General features: G+C 40.1%; 1 pseudogene; it reads right to left on the bottom strand.

Annotated features, from left to right (window-relative positions):
• LOC101588384 overlaps positions 1 to 7,255 on the bottom strand; it is a 34,656-nt pseudogene that overhangs the window by 26,720 nt on the left and 681 nt on the right.

Below are 7,255 nucleotides of genomic sequence, written 5' to 3'. Positions count from 1 at the left end.
CTGGTTTCAAGCATATACAAATATGTCAAATTTACTCAGTTGCTTCATAAAATGAACGTAATTATTATTCCACAAAATATACTAATAAAAAAGAAACCAAAAAGACTTGCACAAATTAATCATGTGCTGTTTATCACTTAATAAAGCTGTAAAGAATTTAGCACTGTTGTAAAAGTAAGGGTAATTAACAAAGTAAAAGTTAGCAGATGGTTGTAATTTTATACCATTTTCCTCAAGGGGGCAACAGATTTTGCCTATTTATCTCAATTTTATCTATGAGGTGAATTAGAAATTTTGGAAAAGCTTTCCTAAGGCAGGCATAGCTTTCTACCTACTATTTAGCTTGCTTTTGGTTTCAATTCATACATGAAAAAGTGTCATCACTAAAAAATTAAAAAGCAGAGGTGTAACTCGGTGATAGTTCATTCTTAGCATACTTGAGACCTTGTATTTATCACAAAAAAATTAATAATAATTATAATCCCAAAACTAAAAATTAGCATGCAAAAGCAAAGGATCTTTAGTTTAAAAAGTAAAAAAAATTTACTGAAATTACACATTGTTTCTGAGTTTGCCAGTTCATCATCTGTTGATATCTTTTATTGATAGTAGTCTTTAATCATTTTGTTCTTTGATTTGGTGATTAAAATTTAAAACCTCACATTTATTATTTTTTCTTTTCTTTTTTTTTTTTTTTTTTTTTTGCAGAACCAGGGATTGAACTCAGGCCCTTGCGCTTGCCAGGAAAGTGCTTATTCCACTGAGTCATCTCCCCAGCCCCGCTTTTGTTTTTCATTTATTATTTTTTACATTTCCCACATATTGTTAATTATAAGTATTTCACACTTCCCATTATTCATGCTTAATAAATACAGATCCTTCTTTGTATGAGAAGAGAGTAAGACTCCAGGTAAGACTCTTAATGATGACTTTACAATCCCACTTCTTGGGGACATTTCCTCGCTTGTGTATTGTCTTAGTTATTTTTCTCATTGTTCAAACAAAATACCTGATACCTGACACCCGAAGTTAAAGAAGGAAAGGTTTATCTTGGCTCATGGTGTGTAGAGGTTCAGTCTATCTTCAGCTGTCTCCAGGGCAAGGCAGCACGGTAGAGGGGCATCATAGAGGAAAAACAGTCCATGGCATGGCAGGCAGAAGGCAGCAGTAGAAAGCAGCAGCAGCAAGAAGCCTGCCTTCTCTCTCTCCTTTTATACTGTATCCAGGTTATAAGTCTATTAATTGGGGCTACCCATACACAGGGTGGAGCTTCCCTTGTCTTCACCTAAAACTATGCTAATTCCAATCAGTAGACTGATTTAGTACCACACACCTTCAATTCCAGTATCGCACACCCTAGATCCAGCCAGCTCTGAAAAACTCCACCTACAAGTACGTGAAGCTTGGAGGAGACATTTAGATACAAGCTGTAACATTCTGCCCCATAATGCTGATAGACTTATGTGGGTTCTTACATATTGTTAAGCCTATGTTATAAGGTTCAAGTTATGAAATATCAGGAGTGAACATCACCCAAAGAAAACCTGCCTTCTAGTCTGAGGTGGAAATTAGTGCATTTCCATTTGCACACAAGATAGTTGTAACATGATAGGCATAGATATGAACTTGTGTTTGTAGCTAGAGACAAAGTATGATTTAAAGACATCTGTCTGGCTGTCAAGTTGACAAGTGGGGGATTATGGTAGTTAACTGATGGTGTCAACTAAATTAGATCAACACAGTTCTGCATGTGACTCAAGGAATTTACTGAAGATAGAAGATCTGCCCTCTGTGTGAGAGGCATCAAGAAACTGACTTGTAGCCTGAGTGGAGAAGTGGGCAATGAAGAAGAAAGGTCAGTCCTCTTCAGCATTCCAGCACAGACCCTTTGTCCTCCTAATACAGACTCACACGAGACACTCCAGTCAGCTCCAGGCCTTCACTGGAACCTTCAGATATCCAGCTCACAGAAAACCGTTTGTACTCTTCCACACATGACTCTGTGGGTGGCCCTTATACACCCAGCTTGTAAGTCCTTGCATATTTGTATATCTTGTATTAAATCTCTAGTAAGCACAGACCCATATATGTATCAGGTCACTTTAGTCTAGAAAGGAGCATAAATTTAAAAATAAAAAAGCCAGAAAGGGGTTGGCAAGACAGCTCAGCAGACCGGCTTAGGCAAGTGCAGGGATCAGGGCTTGATACACATGTCATGTCGGAGCACCCCCCACCCCCAGGTGTGCTGAGCCCACAACCCAGACTGGGCATGGTGATGCATACCTTTAATCCCAGCACTGGGGAGGCTGAAAATAGGAGGATCATTAAGAATCCAAATGTGATTTTCATACTGAGACTCTGTACCAAATTTTAAAAAATAAGGAAAAACAGAAAAAAGGCTGGGGAATGCAAACTTGTGGTAGAGTACTACCTACCATCCATGAGGCTCTAGTTAGATGGAATTATAATGGCATTACAACACTTGCACTCTGTTGTTGCTTTTTGATGTTTTTGCTTATTTATTTGGTACTGGGAATTGAACTGAGGACCTTCATACACTGAGCTACATTCCTGACTCTTTTTATTTTGAGACAAGGTCTTGCTAAATTGCAAAGTTGACCAGGCCAGACTTGAGCTTGTCATCATCCTGTCCCATCCTCCCAGAGTGCTGCCATTACAGTCATGTGCCACCACACCCAGCATTCCTAGTTTCTTATAGAAACATACAAAGTAGCTCTGCAGTTAGTGTTTATGCCCTTCTGGTCCTCCGCACCCTGCCACCTTTTTTCCTGAGAAAGGTTTTGCTATATGGTTCAGGATGGCCTTGAAGTCATTCTGTACCCTAGGCTAGCCTCAAACTCAGCAATTCTCCTACCTCAGTTTCCCACGTGACTTCTGGCCTCTTAAGAGGAGTAATTCAAGAAGCTAATTCTCTCCATCAAGCTTCAGTCTACCTTCACATTTTAAAGCAAGCTTCAAGGCTGGCCAGATAGCACAGTGGATTAAAGCACCTACTTAGGCAGACTCAGGGACCAGGGTTTAATCCCTGGCCTGCCATGCAGGCCCCACCCCTAGGGTGTGTTGAGAGGTGATCAAGACTTAGTGTCATGGCATGAGCCTGTAATCCCAGCACTTGGGAGGCTGAAAAACAGGAGGACCCATGAGTCTGATTTACATAGTGAAACCCTTAGGCCCTAGACTAAATATATAAAAAATAATAGTAGTAGTAGTAGTAGTAGTAGTAGTAGTAGTAATAATAATAATAATAATAAAGCAAGAGTCAAGTATGGAACCTTTTATAGCAAGACAACATAAAATTATACGCGCATATGTGTGTATGTATGTACATAAGTATGTATGTCATTCCTTAAGGTAAGCTGATGTTCCTTGTACTTAGATTGATCTTTGGCATATGCAGTAGAACACAAACTGGAATTTGGAAATTTGTTGAGGTTTTCAAAAGCAGTGACTGTAAAGTGGTTACATTTGTCATCAACCACAGAAAACCTTTTTTCTTAGTATTTTAGTTTGAAAATCATATACAAGCATAGATAGTAGTATCTACCCCACAGTAATAACTGCAGTGGGGTTATAGCTTTTAGTCTAGACCTTTTTTGACAAGTTAGCTTGACTAGCATGCCATGCTTGTGCACAAAGAGCATCCTGCTTGCTGAGCAGTTTGCACTAAGAACAGCTGCTATGTTGCTTGGCCTCAAGCAGAGCACTAAAGTGAGCTCCTGTCTCCCTCATTATTGCCAGTAGAAGAGCTATAACCAAAAACTTTGAGACACACTAACTTTTTCATTACAAAAAAAATTATACAGCAAAAGCATTCCCTTCCCATCCCTTAGCATGTGCCAGGCCCTGGATTCAATCTCCAGCACTGGGGCCCAGGTAAGGGGGAGAGAAAAGAAAATATTAAAATTTTACACTTACCTCTTTCACTGAAAAAGCCTTTATATGAGCAGGTGTATGTAAACTGATGCTTCGTATGTGACATTTGTCTTTATCCAACTAAAATATCTGATTTATCAAATTGGAAAAGCCACATCACCCCAATCATAGCTTGCTGACTTGACTCCCCATAAACCAAAGATAAGCAGTGGTTTGGTGTCTTGAGGAAGGAATTGCACATGGCACATGGCATGAGCTGGCAGCTACATGGCAACTCTGGGAGCATCTTCTTCCTGTAGCAAACAGCACAAATTGTTTGCCCTGTAGCTTGTGGTGGGGCACTTGCCTAGCCTGTGCATGGCCCAGGATTCAATACTAAACACTGCAAAAAAAAATGTAATTATAATGATTTCTCCAACAAGTTGAGGAAATAGAATGAGGGACAGGAGAGGTGGTGTTGTTTGTACAAACTGTGAGAAATAACTGCTCAATTTCTTAAAAAATTGAGATAGCTTCCAAGGGCTCTTAAAACATTCAAGTAGCAGAGTATTGAGATATTTGCCTATTTTGTGTACAAAATTCATAGAAGATGATTCTGTTTTGCTGACCAATAAAATATTCATGTGAAAGAAAATTAATCTAAAACCGGGTATTGTGGTACTCACCTGTAGTCCCGCTACTTTTGGAAGCAGAAGTAAGAAGTTCCTAAATTCAAACTCAGACCGGACAACTCAGCAACTTAGTGAGACCTGTCTCTACAGAGCAGTATAGGTACGCAGCAAGGGAGCCTCTGGGTTCAATCCCCACAAAAAAGAGAAGATATTTATATATTTGGCTTTAGGAAGATATTTATGTAAATAAGTCATTACTTACACTCAGATATAACTCTAGACCTAATAATATCTTAATGTTCCTTTTTAAAAGTTAGAGTTATCTAGGGATACACTTCAGGAAAGAATAGACTTAAGAGAAAGAAAGAAAGAAAGAAAGAAAGAAAGAAAGAAAGAAAGAAAGAAAGAAAGAAAGAAAGAAAGATTCTCAGGTTAATTTTAATTTTATTTCTCATTTTACTAGTTCCTCTGTTTTAGTGAAATGCTCTCCATTTTTTTCCCACTGAAAACTGGTATAAGGTATTTATTAACCTCAAGGCCACTTATTAAAATATTAATACCAATCCTACCAGCTAATAATATGTCAACAAGCCCCAATTTTCAGTTGTGTGAGAGAAAAAGCACCACATTGGAGAACTGTAATTTGACACAATAGCAGGTTAACAATATTTACTGATTTTAGGCTCTTTTTGGTTTAAAAACAAAACCACCGCAGAATTTTACACCCTCTCAGCATCGCTATCTAATTAATTAATTCCAGTTGTATTTATTGAGCTTATTACATGCCAGGCACAGTGCAAGGAACAAGAAATTTCAAAGACAAACAGATGTGTAGCCATGGACTCTGACCTCTAGGAACTTGGATCAAATCACACCGATTGGGTAGATGAAAGAGCCGTTCACAAAAGCATCCTAGTTGGCAGCACGACAGGTATCAAAGAGTTCAAAGTGCACACCTTTAACTGAAAGCACAGTCATATCAGCTGAGCACAGCGGCAGTGCCTGCTCTCCCTGCTTCTCAGGAGGTTGGAGCAGGACTTTGAGACCAGCCTGGGCAACATCATGAGGCCTCTTTCCCCAAAAGCAAGAGCACAGCTGTGTTTTCTGCTCATATTCTAGTCAGTTCTGAGCACATGCATACTATTGCCCATAACTAAGTCAATTTGATCTGACTTTTTCATGCTATTTTTTTATAATTGTATGAATACTTTACAAAACTCAAATACTCAAATATAATGCTGTCTCTTTTAATCCTACAGCTTTATTTTAACAAGTTACTTTTTAAAATTTTTCTTTGGTATAAGTGTTTTTACTAACCAGCAGAACAGTGTCTTGTCATATACATTTTGCTTGCTCTGTTACATGTTCAGTATTTTTAAGAGGATTTTACTTCAGCTTATCATTTGTGGATGAGAACCACCAGTCTATTTCCCAAACCTGTTATTTCCCAGTAGGAAGCACTAGGTCATCCTTTTCTTGGCCCCGAAGGCACAAATTATCCAACTATGGAGAGAAGAGGTTTTGTCATATATCTAGCATCTACTTTTTCTTCTCTGCCTAGATTTATTCTATGAAAAATATACTTGAAAAAGCTGAGGCAAATGGAGACATGGCTCAGGTAATTTTGGAAAATCTAGTTCTATTTATATTCCCTCCTCTGACTGTACCTTGGATCTGATCCTTGGAACATCAGATGAATCCTGGCTCCAAACAGGCTAGGGAGTGGAAGGTTCTAGAGACATGCTTGTAGGACAGAGCACACATAACCCTCTGGCACTAAAGGCATCACCAGGCCAGAAAGGCTTAGGTGAGAGAAGGTGCCTTCAGGGGCAGTGCAGCATCAAGGGAGGACCCAAAGTTCAGTCTGTCTCTGTCTCACTCCATCTCTCTTTACATGTCTCTCTGTCTGTGTCTGCCTGCCTGCCTGCCTCTCTCTCTCTCTCTCTCTCTCTCTCTCTCTCTCTCTCTCTCTGTCTCACTGTCTGCCTGCCTCTCTCTCTCAGAAAAAGGCACATGAATTGTGATAATTAAACTTGATGGTGTCAACTTGGTTGCTTGGGAGGCACTAGGGGGTCTGAAGAGGACAGCTCTGGGTGTGTCTGGGTGGGTCATGAAGTCATGACCTTGGGTACTGATCTGGTCCCTGGCCCCTGGCCCTTCCTCTCTGGCACTGTTCCCCTGCTCTGCTTCCTGGATGCTATAAACTAAGCAACTTTGCTTTACCACACCCTTCTGTCATGAAGTTTCTTTTCACTTTTCTTTTTTTGGGTCTTTTTGAGACAGGGTCTCACTAAGTAGTCCAGACTGGCCTTGAACTCCCAGAAGTCCTCCTGCCTCAGCCTCCCAAGAGCTGGGATCCCAGGTAAGCACCACCATGCCTAGCTCTGTTATGATGTTTCCACCTTGGAGCCAACCAACCCTGGACTGAATCCTCTGAAACTATAATTAAAATGAACCCTTTCCTCTTTCAAACTGTGGGTGTTGTGTATTGCGTGCAGGCGACAGGAAGCAAATCCACAAATTTATTTATTCAATGTGGGTAAGTACAGGGGAAATTATAGGAGAGTGATTATCTAGAACACATCTTCTTTATCTCTGGCGCCTTTGTTATTTCCTAAGTTAAAGATACCATCCAGTTTCTGAAGACCAGGCTGTAACTGTGTAAGGCATGACCTTGGGTACTGATCTGGCCCCTGGCCCCTGGCCCTTCCTCTCTGGCACTGGTCCCCTGAAGAAAGAACCAGGGTTGA

Source organism: Octodon degus, unplaced genomic scaffold (assembly GCF_000260255.1).
Source record: "Octodon degus isolate 3935 unplaced genomic scaffold, OctDeg1.0 scaffold00091, whole genome shotgun sequence".
Taxonomy (NCBI): domain Eukaryota; kingdom Metazoa; phylum Chordata; class Mammalia; order Rodentia; family Octodontidae; genus Octodon; species Octodon degus.
Note: the sequence above shows the minus strand (reverse complement) of the source record. Positions and strands in the feature narration are given on the sequence as shown.